The 19,398-nt window shown below is 38.8% G+C and overlaps 1 protein-coding gene across 1 annotated transcript in view; it reads left to right on the forward strand.

Annotated features, from left to right (window-relative positions):
* Window positions 1–19,398, forward strand: part of mpp7a (MAGUK p55 scaffold protein 7a) — a 73,097-nt gene that overhangs the window by 887 nt on the left and 52,812 nt on the right.

The following is a 19,398-nucleotide window of genomic DNA, read 5'->3' on the forward strand; positions in this document are numbered from 1 at the left end:
AACAAGCCTCTGGCCGGCCTTCCTCCTGTAGGAAACCCGGCACTTGGTCAAATTCCACGGCACCCAGCTGCTTCTTCAAAAAGTTTGTTTGTTTTTGCCTGTTTCATGACACACGCGAGTGTTCAGGAGAGCGGCAGTCCGTTCACCTGAGGACAGCACATTTCAGCAGCGTCCTCGCTCCACCACACCTGATTCAAATGGGGAAACTGCCTTGTCAGCCTAATCCTCCGGAGGCCAGGTGTGCTCAGTTTTGTAATCAAGTTGAAATGTCTTGCGTGAGACAGGCCAATGCAGATCAATAAACATACTGTTTGTCATTAGAAAAATAATCCGATCCGAGTGCGCCTCATTCAGACCTCAGTTGATGGTTAACCTTGTACTGTGACTGCTGGTCCTTTGACATCCAGACACCAAAATTCAGGAAGGAGCATGTATGTGAGCAATATTTCCACAGATTCTAAATTGGATTTAGATCCAGGCTTTGATTGGGCCACTCAAACTCAGGAATATACTTTTCACTAAACCATGTAACTATAGCTTCATGGTTATGGACTGCTGTCTTTTGCAGCCTCTAAACTTTAGAGTTTGAATGTGGACCAAAATGTTGTTTTTTAGCCCCATATGGCCAGAGCACCATCTTTCCCGTGTTTGTTCTGTCCACTAAATGAGTGGACAGAGAGAAGCTTGTGACAAGCTTCAAATGTGAGTTCTGATCTGGATGGGAGTTCAACAAAGCATTCTTCTACAAAGGAGAGGGTTGTGGAATGTATCATTAAAGGTTTTCCTGTTGACACATTCTTATACTTGAATGGATTTCTGTAGCCCGTCTTAGCTGCTTCTCTAATTGGCAGGTTTGCCCGTTTAGGTTGATGGTCATAACTTGGGAGGTCTGCAATTATTCCATATTCTTAATGTTTGCAGATGGTGGACTAAACCTCTCCACAACTTTCAATCATGTCCACTGTGCTCCTTGGTCATCATAATTCTGTTGATTCTCTAACAAACCTTAGGAATGGATTTTATTTAGGTTTATCTAAGCATAGCATTTTGCATACACTACAAAAGTATGCTAAATTTTTGATATTTTTATGTAAGCAATTAAAACCCAATATTTTCTATGCACTGCTTTGTCTCAGACTCTTGCACAAAATATGTAGTCATTTGTGGTTGTAATGCAAGGAAATGTGGAAAAGTTCAAGGGATGTGAACACTTCTCTGCAGTAGTGAGAATAGCTCTGTGTTGCTGTGACTGTAGATGTACCTCGTTTCCACTGGTCCGGTCGGTGCAGTACGCTGTTTGTCTGTTTCCATTGTAAAAGTGGCCCATACAACCAACCAGTTCGGTACCATTTCTGGGGCCCATTAAGCTGTAGTTCCATGGGTCAATGGTACCGTTAGAGTGGCGCTACTGGCGTCACACAATACAGTCCATTGACTAGAGCACAAGAAATACCCGTGTGCCACATTTTTCATTGCAACGTTGGTAGCAAACCTGCCTCCCCACTGAGAGTCCAAATGGTGGTGAAATGCTCACATGAATACACCAGTCCATAAAACAGTGTACTGAATTACACTAACACATGCCATCCCACTCAATGAAAATGAGGCATCAGACCTTTATTTCGAACAAATATCTACACTGGTTCGGAAGAATGTCAGAAAGAAGAGTATTTTCAGAAGTAGGAAAAAAGTTTTTAAAAGCAAAGTTGTATTGGATATCATATTGTTTTTGTTCCAAAATCTCTGATTATGTTTTTCAGTAAAGTAATTTCTAGGTGCCTTGGTACCTTGTTGGCAATTGTAAATACAGAGATGGAGTCCTGTCATGTATGTTTGAAAGCCTTTATGGAAAATAATGGAAGCCTTCATGTTTTAGCTGCTGTTCTGCTCTGACTGGGAGTAACTCGGATCTTCCTCTGGATCTCGACTAGAGAAAGGTGGGAGGCCTTTAGTCTGCATTCCAAAAGGGTAGAGAGAGTCTCCCTGGAGACTTTGATTGTAAGTACTTAAGTCAAGTTCATTGCTTGGGTCTGCCATGCAGTAAACACCCCAGCATCCTGGCATGGCTGTGATGATTTTATTAAGCCTTTCACTTAATGAATGAGTTCACTATTGGCTGAGGGTGTTGATCTGCAAAGGTTTACTGCCTAGAAATCAGCTTGCTGGCTCTGACCTCGGTGTCAGCCTGTGGTAAGAAAACACACACTTATCTGTTGGATGTTTTTTTTGTCCTGAGTGAAGTCCAAGACTATGTTTGGGTAGGTGGGAGTCAGGATGGTTTGTGGCTCTGAAAAAAACCCAGAGTAGGACAATGTGCTCCTGCCCGATGTCTGAACAGCTGAACAAGAGCCTCAGAGCTTCAGTCCTGCATAGCTTTCATTCCCAGAATTTGGTTCCAGGTTTGGACAGTCATTGCTTAGTGAAAAAGGAGGTGTGTGAACTCAAAATTCTATTGCTGCAAGGATTAAGTTCACCCAGGCAACCTGCTGATAGAGTCAAATGCCTCCTGTCATTGCTACATCCAGGGTTATGTTGATGAGAATAATCTGAGCACCCCTGCTGCAGAACTCATGGCAAGGGAATAAAGCTAAAGGCGGGCTTCCATAACTGCTTGTCAGCAGGAAGGCTGTTTTCCTGGAGCTTAAGGGTGGGTGGGATTCAGTGCTATAAGACGCCTAATCCGAGTATTAGTTTGGATCGCTATCGGCTCACTACGAATCATGAGAAACTACCTTTGTCTGAAGAAAGAGGTTGATACATTACCCTTTAAAAGACTTTCATTCCATTTAAACATTATATTATTTTACCAAAACCTTCTAATAAATCCAATTTTGATGTTAAATAATGTCATGACAAGTAGGTAAAAGCTTCTCTGATCTACTGTCACTCTGATGAAATGAAATCATAAGTATTAGTTATGTTGCTGTCTCTTTGTGAGTCTTTAAGAGCTTTTCCAGCACCACAATGTGAGGGGTGTCTCTGAGTGAATTTTACTACGAGCCACAGCTAAACATGGCATCACATGAAATATGAATACCAGGAAGCTGCCACAGAAGTGTATATAAAGTCTTAAATGAGACGCATGAAAAATTGTACTCTATATTTACTTGACTGAAACCCTGAATGTTGTTTTTCTGTGACTGGACTGGCAAACTGTTTTGGTTTCTGCGAGTGATAAGTTTATGAAGGCAAACTTTCAATGAGTCTAAGCTATGTTTTGCATGTCTGGTGCCCGAACAGTTTGGTTACCGGTATCTAGGTATACCAAGGTGTTCATAGTTATGTTTTCATGCACTGCTAAAGTTTTTATTGTACTTACAGCTTAAAATCCTTTTTATGAGATGACTGGAGATTGCAGAATAAAGTAAGACTGCTGTGTCCTTTGGCCACTCGTTGCACACGAGCCAGCTGAGAGGAGACTGCTGGACTGTTCCGTCCCTCACAAATAAAATACAATTTCAGGAGGAGTAGTGGTGGGACTTAATTCATATTTTTAATCGAGTTAATTACAGAGTCTGTACTCTCACGTTTTAATCGCTAACTGTGTATCAGCAATGTAAGAATTTTCCATTTCAAAACGTTTTTTCTGCTTAAGTGATAAATAATCATATTATTCACCAACAAAGATCTACTGTTTTTCATCCGTTACTTAGGTCATTCAACCATCAGATTGAATAAAAATGCTATTATACACCTTTTCAACTGTTTCGGCAACCCCCTGACATTAGCATTGGGGACGTTTGTGCTTGCTGCAACAGGTTTAGGACTGAGATAATATTTCAGCCGTGAATAGCTTTATGATAGGCTGAGTCCTTTTCGCACAACTTGCACACAACCGTCTTTAGTTCTGTCAGAATGTTTTTTGAAGTGAAAATTTACCCCAACTGTGAAACAAGACAGGAGGCTTTGTTCTCGACATCCATTGTTTTCAGATGTTGCTTGTGCATCAGATTTATGGGTGCAGCAGAAACGCACAAATATGAAGGTTCCAAGCAGGACCTTTGTATAATAAAAACATTATATAATAATTTTTTTGACATGTTAAAATGTGTGTAATTAATGAACAGAAATAATGTGTTAAGGTCCTGGCCCTTAGCTGCAAATATTCTGGTTGTGGAAAACATGGATAAAGAAACTCCACTCACTGTTTAAAGCTACTGTTTGCCAGCTATGCAGCCAACTGCAATTAACCAGCCCATATCAACTTGTTATACTTGTTGGTCTACAAAGAAAACAAAACAGAGAAAGATGCAATATTCTGCATAATAAGCATTTAGAACTCTTATTTATTTTCCATTTAACTTGGTTGCTCTAGTTCAGTAGAATGAACTTAATCATGTCAGTTCAACTATGCTTAGTTAAGCCAGTTTTTCTGTTAATCTGTTGTTTTCCTCCCTTTTCATTGGCCTTTCCAATCCATTTATTTATGTATTTATTTATCTGTCCATCATGCTATCCATTCATAATAACTATTATTCCCTATTGCTGCTAATCTCTGAAGCGACAGCAGACTTGGGAGCCTTCTGCTGCTCTGTGGATCCCAGATGGAGATTAAAATGACGGGCTTGTAAGGGTCTCTGTAAAGGTCACGGTTGAGGGTGATGGGCATCAGTGGTAGTGATGTTGTGTTGTTTTTGCCCCGGCCCACCCTGCAGAGGTGTAGGGTTGCTCCCAGGTTCACCCTAACCTCGCAGCGCTGCGGTGGAATGAGCCCACCCAGCAGATGCTGGCTATCAGACACCAACTTTGGCAGCGTAGCAAAGTCCGGCTCGTATACATGAAACTGCTTCGCTCACTGTTCAGACACGCCGACCTCCTGACTCACAGCAGGCTGTGTTTTCATGGAGAACGCCGTGAGACCGAATGAACGGCAGCAGCATGAATATAATTGCTTGTTGTGGGGTGACCAGTCAGGCACCGAACCCATGGAAAGAAGATTAGGCTACAATGTGTTACTGTGCTGGTCCTAACACAAATGCTCTCAAAGTGTGCTGTTCTTGTCTTGACAAAGTTTCATTATTGCTTTTAAGGCAATGCAAAGTTAATTTGTGAAATGGGCCAGTGATGTCATATGTCTATAGAACCTCATTTGTTTTTAATTTCACAATGAAAAGCATACAATCAAATAGTGCTGTAAATCTTTCTTTTTAGTCTTTTTGCTGTGAGTGGTTATTTCAAGTTGTCTGTGTGTGTCATGGTATTTGAATGTGAATAAACTAAATCCATTTTAGCAAGGTTAACATTGCTAACTGTGAACACAAGTCTTGCTAATCATTAGTGGATACAGACAGGCCTTTCCGAATCTAGTATTTCTTCAACAGACAAATGTGAAGACTGTAAAAGAATAAAAGAGAGCTGACATTATGTAATTCCGTGAGCTATCTTGCTATCTGCTACAGAACATTTCCCTCCTTCCCCAGTACAAAAAATATCCTCAGGTTGGGTAAAAATGATCTCCTATCCCAGGTGACTCCTTTTCATGCCAACAAGTTGGGTACAAAATGACCAAATCAACTAAACTACTATCCTTGTTCAAAACAGTCAAAATGACCAGCACCTATTTAAGTCTAGCTTTCTGCTGTAGCAATCTGAATAAACAGCTAACCTGCATTTATAGCATCTTAATTTTTAAAAGACTTCTTACAATGTGTATATTTTCTCTGACTTCATTTTAAAAACACCAGGATGACTCTAAAGGAGATCCTGTGTATGCTGCGAGCCATGCAGACGCCGCACACACTGCCTGCATGGTTGAGATTTCATCGTGAAGCATACCAATCGCAAACATTTCTCATGACAAATTTATTCATTTTCCTCAAATATTACCTCAAATATTTGATGATCTAGTTGGGTGTCTGTCCCTGTTTCTTCTCCACCAGAGAAACCAACAAACAAACACCTGTTAGTGCGGCAGATGCACAAAGTAGCAGTTTGGCTGTCGTGCGTCCTTATGACTGCTTGTGCCGATTCTCAACATTACTGCATATAGTGGAGTTAGATCTGGTTTTGGAGTTTCTGACCAGCCAGTTCCCGGGGAGACCCAGTCAAGCTGAAAATGGTCAATTCTGGACACCGACAATCTTTGTGGTGCAAATGTGAAGCTTGAAAAATTAAAGTTGATGAGCAAAATACCTTTATTTTTTTCCATTCACCCGACCTAGTATTATCTGTGGATATATTTGGGGTTCTTGTGCTGTCAGTGATTTGCATATAGCTCTCCATTAATGGTCTAGCAGGTTACAGAATCTTTTCGCTTGTGTTGACATTCAGAGTACGTTGACATTGAGAGTACTTCTCCACTACCTTGCACCAGTCCTGACCCATGTTTTCCATCCCCGCCTTGATCTTTATAGATGACAGAAATTTGAACACAAGTACCAGACTGTAATTTATGAAAGGGTAATTTAAGCTGACTTACATTTAATGACATATTCATGCCAACACCATCTGCCTTTTTACATGTGACTGAGCGCTGCAAATGACAGAGGTCACAATATTTTCATGACACGTTCTTATGCTGAAGTTTTGAACAACTTTTTGTCCTTTTCCAATTCAGACTCCTGTTACTTTTGTCATCACTCTGCTGCGTTGACCAGCATCCGTCAGCTACACTCTCTTTCATCCATGACTTCCTTTGATTTTGGAAAGGTTTCCATTTTTTGAGGGAAAAATATTTAAAACACATAATCAATGCTTTCAGGAGATTTTGCTTGCAACTTGGTCATGAACCATGGATATGTTCTCAATAGACCCATTCTTGTGAAATGAATCATTTCTTATTAGTTGGCAAGCAGTGTATTTACACAGCATTCCAGTTTTTTTAAGAGTAAATCCTGTGTCAGTGTGGGACTTCCTCCTTGTTGCTATGCCTCCAGTCACCACCTCATTCCTCCACAGCCACACAGGCTGCATGTTCATCTGTCTTTTACTACTTAACCCCTTTATTTGACTGTCCACTTGCTTATGAAATATGAAAATCTTTTTTTGTGGTGGAAAAGAAGCCTGTGTTTGGATGTGAATACTGGGTTTTGCCTCTGGAGCTAAAAGCAAGTTGTTAAGCAGCATGAATATGCTTGGATGTTCATCTGCCTGCCTGGTGTCCATTCATCTGTAGATCACCAGATAAAGCTATGCATAGGCCTGTCACGATAACAGATTTTGCTTGGCGATTAATTGTCTCAAAAAATTATTGCGATAAATGATTTTCAATCAGTCAAGACTGACACTCGCCACACGCATTGCAGGTAGATTGTATTAAGGAATTGATTAATGCCTGGTTTCAAAATTAGTGAACTGGACTTATTATTTTGTGTCCATTGTTGGACACCAGACGATTCGATCGAACCGTTATACCTTGGCTAATGTGTGGTCTCTCAGGTTTTGATAATGGGCCAACAATCGGCGACATAAGATCGTGCAGTGCGCGCTGGGCATTACACTAAGGAAATAAGGAAGGGAGGGTCAGTGGAGAGCACCCAAGTTGAGCCTTTTTTTCATTTAGTGTCATCAACAGAAAGAGAAAAAGGATAATTGAAATGAGGTCGATAGTTTCAATTTATCGTGCGATTAATTGATTTATCGTTTATCGCGACAGACCTAGCCATGCATGTATGCTCTTGTTGCTGCTGAGTGAAATTAGAGCAACTGGGGAACAAATACCCCTTTAAAAAGTGCTGTCTTGTTTCATTTATGACTAACTTCCTCCAAATAGTGGAAAACTGGGGTTTTTCATTTTTTTGTAAAACACCTTCTTTTTTTTTTTCTTTATCAATACAAACAATGCTTTCTTTGTCAAACAGGTATTTTGCTAGGCTATGCTGACCTGGTTTTCCAGCTCGGCACCAAAGTTTGCCTTCATACAGTGAAGACATAAAACCAACACGTGGGCTTGACATATTTGGAACCCAACTTTGCCACAGATGTAATTTGGCAATTGCCCTATAGTTGAAAGGCATCCTAAAATTCAAAACAGCTGTAATCTCCTGCATATTTTAGGGTGTGACGGACATCTGTGGCGTAGTCACTCGTAGCTCACCACTAATTGCTAAGTAACCTTATGTTGGTGCCTCTTAAGCTCGGGTCAGATTAAAGTGTTGTATTTTTAACTTGCTTGGCTTTGTCAGTCCTTGATAACACAAGGCAGATGGCGCTCATGCAGAGATCTAGTGTGCTCCATTGAGAGGTGGTTAGAACTACTTTAGATTTGAATAGAGTTTGAATAGATGTGCAGGGTGGAGTTGGGGCTGAGTTTGAAGGTTCACTGGGTCACACGGTTTCTTTAGTGGCTCATTGTTCAATACAGTGAGAGCTGCTGTTTTGACATCATGTTATGCTGCAACCATACAGAATATAACTTCTAATTTCAGTTAATACTGAAGACTATCCCTGACATTAAGGTGTGATTTCTTTTTATGAATTAAATGAGATTATTAAAAACAAAGCTCAGTTTCTCAGCTTTCTTGTTTCACTGTTGGCAATCAGAATGTCTCTGTTTTTCTATGTCCCCAGTTTCCTCTCTGCGTTTCCGGGGTCATCAGAACCAGAAAATGAAAAAAAAAACCTCAAAACAAATCAATTCTTTCTTTGTGTGTTTTGAAGTCGTTCTCTCAGAGGCTGCATGCTAATCTGACTGACCATCAGCAGCTTCTCATTCAGAGAAAGACGGATACAAAGGGAAGTGACTGAGATGGACCGCAGTGTAGGGAGGGGAGCAAGTGGGGGTTGCACGGAGGATGACTGGACCGTTTAGCATTCAGTGAACAGAGAAGTATTGTGTGCCAAAAGGTTATGAAAGAACAGAGTGATTTTATATACATGTATATATATATATATATTTTTTTACAAAATGAAAATAACAAACATTCTCAGATCTTAGGGTTACATCACTGAACATACATCTGGGAAATCCCTGCTTGCTTATATGTTGCTGTGGACTTATAAAGGATATTCACAATGTCTGTAACTCACTTAAGTTATTAAAGCTTGTAACTTGTTGACCTTCTTTTTTTAAATAATTTTTGAAGCTATCTTAAGATGGAAAATACCAAGTAGTGTAACAGAAAATCTGACAGAATGCTGCTGTTCAGGCCTGAGTATATTTGCTTACTTAGCATTTGTTTTAGTTTCCTCTATGTTTTCATTCATATGGGTGTTAGCAGTTTGCACTGTTTGGCAAGTTGCTTCACTATTTTCTTTCCCATCAGTTCCTCATTTAGTCCTAACTGCGATGCTTGAACAGTCGTACCTGATAAGGCTTGAACAGTCGTACCTGATAAGGCTTGAAAAATGATTTACCTTTCCCTGCTGACTTGGAGAAATGCAAGTGTTTATAGGGGGTCATAAAGCTCTGGCGCTTTGAGAATTTTTGTGAGTTGCTTTGTGTGTCGATTTCCAAATAATTCTTTAGCCAACGTCTGTGTGTATTCAGAGCATTCACTGGTCACCAGGCAGCATTTTTTTCCATCTTCATATTTCCGCTCTGAGTAAAGATAGCAGCCAGGTACTCCTCCACTAATCCCTGCACTTAGCAGGGGATTTTTAGTGTGAAGCTGAGGTCATTTCCAAGAATCGCCTCTCGGAATTTTCTAAATATTTCTATATTTTGCAGTAATGTGTACTCCCATTTTCATTCCAAGCAACTTCAGGTTGAAGTTGTGTTTTTGTAGGGGTTTTGTTCTTCCTGAACTTGGAAAATTTCCTGATATTTGAATTCCAGTTTGATTTTTAAATGGCATTAGTTCTTTTTCATCATGGAAAGTTAATTAACCTGGCAGTTCCAGTCAGATTTGTGTAGTCGCTTATTTCACAATATGTCTAAATGTGGTTTGAAAAACCAAATCTTCTGTGGTCAAATCATAAGATGGCACAACAGCAAGGTTCAGTTTTAAAGGTGACCAATTATGCTTCCTTGGACAGGTATCACCCATGTCTATGAGCAATACAAAACATGTTCATTACATTTTTTGCACAAAATAATTCTTGGATAATTAGATTTCAGTCTGCTCAGTTCTACCTACTTGGAGCTTGTTTCAGAATGAGCTGTTTTAGAGCCTCTTGTCACTTTAAATTCAAATATACTGCCCCCCCAACTCAAAAGGGCTGCAAACAGATGCATAATTACACAATTGTATGTCTGTGAAAAGCAGAAGTGGAGCAAGTGCTTTCTGAATGGTAAGTCAACAACTAAACACTTGTCTTTTCCAGCAGCCATTATACTGCGGGGAAACCAAACATACTGAAGCTTTGCTTAGGTTGATTGATAATGGGCAGTGCGTTGCTGGGGTTGTTAGGTAATGGGCTTTGCTTCACTGGGGTTGCTATATGATGGGTAGTACCTTCTGATTTGTGATGTTGCGTTCAGAAGGTCTTTGAAAATTCTCAGATTTTAAACTAAGTGTGTAAACAGCTGACAGCACAAGTCTTGCTCAGACTTGCGTTGTCATTTAGATTTCAGCTAAATCAGATCATCTGCTGTATTTGGTGCCATTCAATATCATTCCTTAATGCAAAATAAAGCATGAAGCATTAGTCAGTGTTGCATCACATCCTCAAATGTTCATGTGCAGTTTCTAAGCCCAACTTGAATAGTACTACTGAAGATAGGAGAAAGAGGAGAAAACATAAAACAGGTGAAAGGGAAGGTTAATGTACATCTAAATCATCAGACCTCCCCATTGATTTTCTTTGAGACTAAAACAAGGGATTGCTTTATAATCCATTGTTAGTTCTTATTTCAACAGAATCACTTGATGTTTAGGGCTGTACACTGGAATCAAAACCAGCTCTGGATGAGTTCTTGTTTTTTGTGTTTTATTTTTTAGAAAGAGCAGAAACCCAAATGGAAGTACAATAAATATGGAAAATGTAAATTTTAAGTATTACAGATTATCACAATAATCTGTAATATTTCACAGTAACTTATTGGAGGCACAAGGAGAGCATTAAGCAGAGAAGCAGCTTAGGGTCTCACTGTAACTTTGGAAGGGCAGCAGAGATTCACTGCTCAGTTGGAGGAATCTGGCAAAAGGACAACAGCAAGAAGCGACCCAAAACTTAAGGTTTGATTTGAATTTAGCCCCAAGTCATCCAGAGAAATAATTTGGTGATTGAACTCTTAATTTAACCAATCATCCTGAACACACTTTGGTGAAACATAAAGGTGGCAGCATTATGCTCTGCAGTTGTTTGTCTTTACCAGAGACAAGAAAGCTGTTCAGAATATGCTTTCCTCTACTCCCCACTCTTGTTCTTATTCTTTTCCCTTTGTCTGAGTGTCTTGTAACCCACTGGACTCATATTTCAGGGACAAAGCAGCAGGGTGACGTGAGCCAAGCCGTGGTAGTAGAACGAGATACCGTTTTGCTCTAGTGGAGGAGGAAGTGCTGGCCGCATGTTGCCATGTGTGTGGAATGCACAGAAGAGCAGAAACAAGGGCACTTCAGAGTGAACGAAGGAGGCAGGGACAGTTCGCACAGCGGTCTCTCTGTGCGATTATGGAGGTGCCGACAGGTGCTGCTCAGCTTTTCAGAGAGGCTGTTGTAGACAAATGGGGATTATTATTGACCTGAAAATGTCTCACAGTTCATGAAACTCTCCACTGTGGTAGACTTGACAAAGCAGGGAACAAATAACTGAAAGAAACAGTAACTAATTACTTCAATAACGGAAAACTGAATGGAAGGTCTGAATGGCAATGCAGATTTACCGACATTGTTGACTCTGCGTTAGAGCTCCATAATGATCCTTTTCAGCACTTTGATGACAGTTAACTACTGAAAGGCTGGTATTTAAATAGGGTGTGTTAAATTTAGAGTTCAGGGCACCGCTCTTGATTCTCAATTGAGGCATTGTTCTTCCCATTTCATGCCTTGTTCCCCTACTTCCTTGCAACCTATGCCAAGTGAGGTACCAGGAAATGGGGCTACACTCAACCATGTTTCCAGACAGCGGTCCAATATGTTCACACGTCGCCTTACACGGCGAAGGAATGCGTTAATTAGTCGATCTAACTAAGAGTAGGAAAAGTAACCCAGCTAACAGGCTTTCCCATGTGATCCACTTACTCTTTAACCCTTCCTCAGGTGTGTTTAACCTGCACAAATTCCCAGCTGGAGGAAGCGTCACCTTAACTAAAACCTCCACTAATACCTCTCGTTCTCATTCTCTTTCTAAATTTAAGCAGCGTCTCACTCTGCCCAATTACTGCATGCAAGACCTCATCCAGAGCTGGGTTTGATTTCAGTGTATAGCCCTAAACTTCAAGTGAATTTGTTCAAATAAGAACGAACAATGGATTATGAAACAATCTCTGTTTTTTGTCTCAAAGAAAATCAATAGAGAGCTTGGTAATGTAGAGATGCATATCGATCTTACCTTTCATGGTTTTATTCTTTGCCTTATGTTTTTTTTTCCATCTTTTGTCTTAAGTATTGCATGTTGAATTTAGAAACTGCATATGGACATTTGAGGATGTGATGCAACACTGACTGATGCTTCATGTTTGATCTTGCGTTAAGGAATGATATTAATGGCACTAAATACAGCAGGTGCTCTGATTTAGCTGAAATACTCTTGCTCAGACTTGTGCTGTCAGCTATTCACACATTTAGTTTATTACTAATCTAAGAATGTTCAGTCACCTCGCACTTAATCCCAACATCATTTCATCTTTTAGCTTCCACCCTGTTACCAGATTCTGAACTGCCTGAAGCTCTAACCAGGGCAAAGCCTCCTTGTTGAGTCCTGAACATTGCTTATTACGGGGCATATTTACATTTCTTAGTTTATGTTGCAACAAGGGGTGATCAAATGCAATTATTGCAGATGCATTTAAAATTAATGCTAGCACTGAAATGTTAACACTGCTGTGTTTTAACTGAGTCACAAAATGACCTGCTTGCATCATTTCAGTGAGATTAGGGGAAGGTTTTAATATGGCTACGGTTGCTGTTATTACAGGGTCATCCAGACTGAACAATAACAGCTGAAAGTGTTCTTTTTTTTTTTTTTTTTTTTTTTTTTTTTTTTTTTTGTGAGATTGTCCTTGAAAGTCTTTTCTTTTTAGAAGGAACTTTAATCAGAGAAGTCCAGCTGCTGTTTAGAAAAAAAGGTTCAGGGTGCCCAAGAAAATCAAGCAAGTGCCAGGACTTTCTTGCAAAGAGGATTTCACCAAGGGATTGAGTTGCTAGTAATGCCAGCAAGTAGGTGTGTTTTAGTTTGTGTGTGTGTCTGTGGCAAGCACAGTGAGTTGGAGTCTTTTGCTGACTGTCCTCGTTTCAGCAACTAAAAACTCTTCTCTCTACGTGAAAAACATGAATGATAAACTGGCATGCTTCCTTTTGCTTGTCAGTTTATCAGTGATCTTTTCCCAAGACTGGCCTGTGGATGATTGGGTTACAATATTTTATCACACTGAGCTCTTTAGGACATCAAAAAACAGGAATTTCCTTGGGGAAGTAAGAGATTCCCACCTCAGTTTGTTATGCAGAAGCATTCAAAGACCATTGATGTATGAGTTTGCCTCACATTCAAAGGAAATGGTCAATCATAATTTAGCCATAAAAGTTCCCAAGGGAAAAAATGTAAAAAATTATCCTCCACAGCAGATTTTACCTAGCAATTTGGTAAAGAATGGCAATTTGTTCTGGCGTAATTGAATGCCATGTGACAAGGCTGATATGCTAAGTCGCTCAAGGATCAAAATATTGAGATTTTGGCTTCAGAAATCTTTATCCTGTCATAAACATATGAAAGTTACCATTGAGACGTGACAAAAAGTTTCTAACAATGCTGAAGCAATAAAGTTTGTGAGAGGCAAAGTTTGTTTCAAAATGTTACAGAAACAAGTGGAAAATCTCACAGTTCCATGACTAAATTTAATTCATTTCAAAACTCAGGGAAAAAAATGGATGCCCACTTTATGTTTCTGCACTAAAACCTACAAGGTAACACAGCAATGCTAGTGTCATTACTAGCAGGGTTTCGTTATGTGGTTTGGCTGTGATTCTCTGTGAGGATGTGTGCACCAATTGCTCTGTCCCTGCAATTTACATGCTATTATTTCCAAATTAGGATGCCTGTTTGTAACTTTTCACATTTTTTAAACACAAAAAATGCAACTGAACAGCCTTCGTGCCCCTTCGACCATGCTTGGAAAACTCTTACTGCATATAATTTTTTTTGTTTTTTGGTTTTGGCTTGTGCAACTTAGCGCTCCTTGTTTGGAATCTATGTTGATCAGGAGCTTAATGTGTTACATTTTGGATATTGGGTGTATGATTTCCACGTCTTATCCTGGTGCATTATAAAGGTGTGTTTCAGTCTCATATAGGCCAATATAATTTTTCATGCTTGAGTTTGACAGGAAAGGCATTAAGAACCTACTCCACTTTAAATGCATTTGCATTATCCCTCATGACATATTAAAGGTGTCATTAAGCTTTTGGGGGAACTCCTCTGAGAAGTTCTTTTGAAGTGATCACTCCGCCCTTGAAACCAAACCCAGAGCTCAAGGTGAATGAGTAAATGTTTCGCTGTAAATGCAGGGAAAGCCTGGCTTTTCCTGTCTGGACTGTTGGATTGTCCTCACCTGCACCGATTCACACAAACTGAATCCTGTATGCCTCAGCCGTCTGAGCTCTAACATCACATTCTCATAAGACTTTAAAGCAGCAGGTATTGGCCAACAATAATAGCATTCGGAGTCCCATCAACATGACCACCATGCCCTGAAATACACTTCCCAGTTTCTTTTTCCTCCTGACAGTTTTATCTCTTACACTGAGAAGTCTGACCAAATGGATTTAGTGCTTTTACAGCAGCGATTCTAATCCTTTGTGTAAGTCGGCTTCCCTCAGACAGTGTTTTGTGTTCAGTTATACTTCTGCAGTTGTTTTAGAAATGCTGCCTTGTAGGGAGGGTCAGGGAGTGAGGCTGATTCAGGACGCTAGTTGGGTTTTTCTTTTAGGGAAGGAAGAATTACTCACATTGTTAAACTTACACACTATAGCACTGTATGAGTAGCTTTTTTTTTTTCAATACTACAAGTTACTATCAAGAATGAACTTGATGCAAGTTTGATGCCTGTTCTTGTTGATTTATTGAGACTCCAGTTCTGTTTCCAGTGTTGCTTCAGACTGTTGTCAGAGAGTTGCCAAACATATTTCCAATATGTTGCTTTTATAAAATCAGCATTAAGCAATCCTGCTTCAAATCACTGGATTGCATTTTGAGATGCAGGCATAGTTTCATTTGTAACTTGGCCCATAGTTTAGCTTAGCTGGATGCATAGTGCAAAGCAAAAGCAACAGTCATTAAGGCAGCTACAGTTCTGAGTCCAGCCTGGAGATAATGGAAGTACTGGTAATTATCCCAGTTATCTCTTCTAAATGTACCTTCACCATGACTGACCAAACTGTTTGTTCTTGACCCGTCATCGACCCTAGTTACCTGAAATTTGGTATCACACGACACGAGTCTCTTTAACAATATGTATGCTCTCTGAATATTCTCCTGTCATCTCAAATTAAAACAACATTCTTTAATGTGTTTGTTTGGCTTGCTTATTTTATTTTTTAGTGTTTTTTTCCCTAGTAAGGATTTGAAAAATGTGCTGTGCATTTGTATTCAGACCTCTTAAGTCAGGACTTTGTAAAACTACCTTTTAGTGCAATTACAACTTCAAATTTATTTTTGGAGTGTCCAATACATGCTCTGTCCATCTAGAAACAAATATTCCCCCCCCCTTCTTCATCACTGAATACAGACACTCCACCACTACAGCAAGGATTTAAGCTAACCATCAGATTTTAAGGCTTCGTACAGAAAGCTCTATGCGACGGATTACTGTCATGATGTTGAATAAGAGTAACAGTGGAAAAGCAGGCGAGCTGCTTCAGAGTGCATTATTCCAAAGCCAAGCGAGTTTAGGATTCTTCTGGTTTGATATGACGGCACAAAAATTAACAAAGAAACTCGTATTGGCAAACAGGAATTACCTAAGCAGCCACAGATTCATTTGAGTGTGAACAGCTCGTGGTGGCTGCATCAGAGGACAGCAGCCATGTCAAGGAAAAAGCTTCATTCCCTTAAAATCACCTCTCTGGGGATTAGTGAAATAATGTTCCTATTTTTAGAATGGGTTGTGACTATCGCATCTAATTTTAGTGATACTCTACCAAATTGTTTGCTTTCAGAGATGTTGATATGCTTCTATTAGTGTATGATTTTATCTTTGTATTATAGTGACGCTGAAGTTAATCTTTACCTCACATTAGTATGAGAACTGTACATCTAATCTGACCAATATTACAACAAAACTGTAATTTGGTTCTTTGAACATGAAAAGGGATGATGAGCTTGACAACTGAAGCTATGAGTTCTAGTTTGTAGATCTAGTAGATGTGTTTCCATTGACCATATGTGTGTGATTTGACAATTAAAAAAAAAGGTCTTAGTGGAATAACGGCAATATTAAGAAAACTCATGTTTTTCAATAAAACATCCTGGCGCTAGGATGAGGTGAGTTTTTTTTCTTTCTTTTTCTTTTGTGGCTGGATTGAAATTGGTTAATTTTACAAAACTGCAATGGAGACACTTTTTGGCATCACACAAGTCACAGGATCAATAACCGGATTTTGCCACTGGCAAAAACCCACAAAGAAGATGATGGGAAGTGGTTGGAGGATGGTGGCGCAGCAGGATTTTTAATGGCTTATTGAATGAATAACCTTTTTCACATGTGATTCTAATTTAATATCTTATTTAATGGAAACGGCACAATTGCAAAATTGTGTTTTTTCGACATTAGGGAAATGCAGACAAAGGTTTTACTTTTTTGTAATGGAAACACAGCTATAGTTGCCTGGAATGAGATAGTCCACCACTTAAAATAAATACCCTGATTTTCAATTTCTTTTAGCAGCTGTACAAGTCAGAGTAATGGAAACATTATTCATTTCTAAAGCAAACTTTCATCTAAACAGAGTTTTAAAATGTGTGCTCAAAAAAAATCTGCAAATTGAATTTCCAACTCACAAAGTCACACTTTGTGAGTTGTGAGTTGTTTTTGTTTCAGTGAAATACTGACAGAATTGAACGTATATAATGATGAAATCTTTTCTTGTAGTTTTTTTAGATTATGAAATTAGATCTGCAGTGTAACATCATACAAAATTATGACTTTTAAAAATTATTTTATTTTATCTACGTACATGACAATATTGTTTGGTTTAAAACTGAGTTGTTGTTTTTTTTTTCAAAAGACTGTTGGTTTGTACGTTAAGTGTGGCAGGTAATTAATTTGATCACTTCTAATTGTGTAATAAATTTTAATTGTGATAATGGGATGATGTTTTGTTCGTCTCGAACTGTCAGTAAAATGTTAGTAACTCAGTCTTGTGCCCGGTGAACACAGAGCACTGATTGGTATCTTTGCTTCTTTTTCCGTTCGCTGTTCTCCTCGTTCCTTCTCGGTTCTTTCACTCTCCGGCTCTATTAATTATTCATCAAATAACGGACTCACCTTCACTTCCCACTGATGCCTTGTCCTGTAAACATACAACAGCAGGCTTGTGTGTTGGCATGCTGTACAAGTGTCCATAACTCACTTTACCCTGTCAGCCTCTGTGTGTTGCATCACAGCTTTCTGATCTGCTTTATCTCATCTGTCCTTCTGTCAGACCAGCTGTCTCCTTCTTTGTCTGACATGTTTCGCTGCTGACGCTGCCAGTGCACTCCAGGTAGAGCAATGCACTCGTACTATCTGCTGAGGATGAAGGTTATTGAACCACAGGGACATTTCGGACTTGCATATTAGCGAGGCTTACTCCTCTCTGTTTCAGCCTCTGAATGCCTCTCATCATTCATAGTATGTCCATGTTTGTTAGAGCTGAGAAGTTTTCTGGGAATCCATCATAAACTTAATGTTGTAAAACCTGTTTTGGAGTGAATTTTACACATTCATTCAGCTATTATTAATATAAAACAGCTAATTGCTAATTTAATACTTTTGTTCACACACTTTGAGTGTTCTAAAGCTTTCAAAACACAATCAGAGAAAAATACAGAAGTAGATTAGGACCACTGAAAAAAAGAAAGAATTGGCACTCAGACATTTCTGGAAAAAAAAAAAGGAAATTTCTAAGTCTGTGAAGTCTGATTTTTACTAGTAAAATAACTAAGAACATTTTGATTAATCTCAGTTTTATAGAAAAAACAATTTAAATTTCTGTTTCAAAAGTGCAAGAAAAATTTGAAAATGTATTTTGTTTTCTAGAAAATATGAGATTAATCGTAAGAACTTTGTGGGTGAAAATTATTTCCTTTTTTGTATGTAAAACGGGCCTAATGTGCTGTCATACTGTCCTGTGCTGATGTCCAAATTACAGAGTAGTGTTTATTTTTCTATTTTCAAAGTAACTGATCAGTAAAAACTGAACTGTCTGTTTACCTTGTTCAGGTGAAAGTATTCAATGGCAAAGAACATATTTACACCCCTTCACTTCTTTTTATGTTTTGTTACATAAAAAAATTATTCTGAAAACTGATTTAAGACTAGCTTTCATTATCAAGAAATACTAAATTGATGATGAATACATGTTTTTACTATTGCATCCTTTTCTATGAGATTCAAATTTGAGGCCTAGTGAATCTGATCTTTACTTCATTCACACTTTCAATACAGATATCTGAGGTTTAGTTCAGGTCTATACCGATCCGATACATAAAATCGGTGTTGACTTTTCAAAAAACAAAAGGAAGAAAAAAGAAGAAAAAAACCCCAAAATAGACATAAGTGTACTGAATTGCAAATTTATTTGCACAAGTAGATGCACAATTAGCTTCACAAGGATGTAAAAATAATTAGACTTAAATCAGTTTAGTCAGTACCTTTAAGAGTAAAACAAAAACAATAGGTTTATTGACTTGGTCAGAACATGTAAAAAGTAAACTGCAACAAAGCATCTTTCAAATAGTTCAGGAAGTTCAATTAAGAATTCTAAATATAATGTAAATACAGCATATAGACTAATATAGAATTTGATTGAAGAGATCTGCTCTTATGAATTGGGCAAATTGTCACCCCATGCTTGATCTGAATAATTTTTTAATATTATGAGCGGTACTTTGGCAAGATTGGTGCATCTCAAATTATTGCAAAAATGAAGCCCTGGGTGTGAATATTTGAAATTTTGAGTTCACAAGTTTTGCTGTTAAAAAAAAAACAACAAAAAAAGCACATTTTCTAAAAAAAATCTGTTTTTCTGTGATTTTTTTTTTTTGGGGGGGGAGGGGGTACTATGTGTTTCTCTTTAAAGAAAATACATTGACTGTACTGTAATAATGTGCGGGTCAATTGAAGGTGTGTATGTGCTGCAGAGAGAGAGGGAGATGCCAGAA

This window comes from Poeciliopsis prolifica, unplaced genomic scaffold (assembly GCF_027474105.1).
Source record: "Poeciliopsis prolifica strain line A6 unplaced genomic scaffold, Auburn_PproV2 SCAFFOLD012, whole genome shotgun sequence".
Classification (NCBI taxonomy): Eukaryota; Metazoa; Chordata; class Actinopteri; order Cyprinodontiformes; family Poeciliidae; genus Poeciliopsis; species Poeciliopsis prolifica.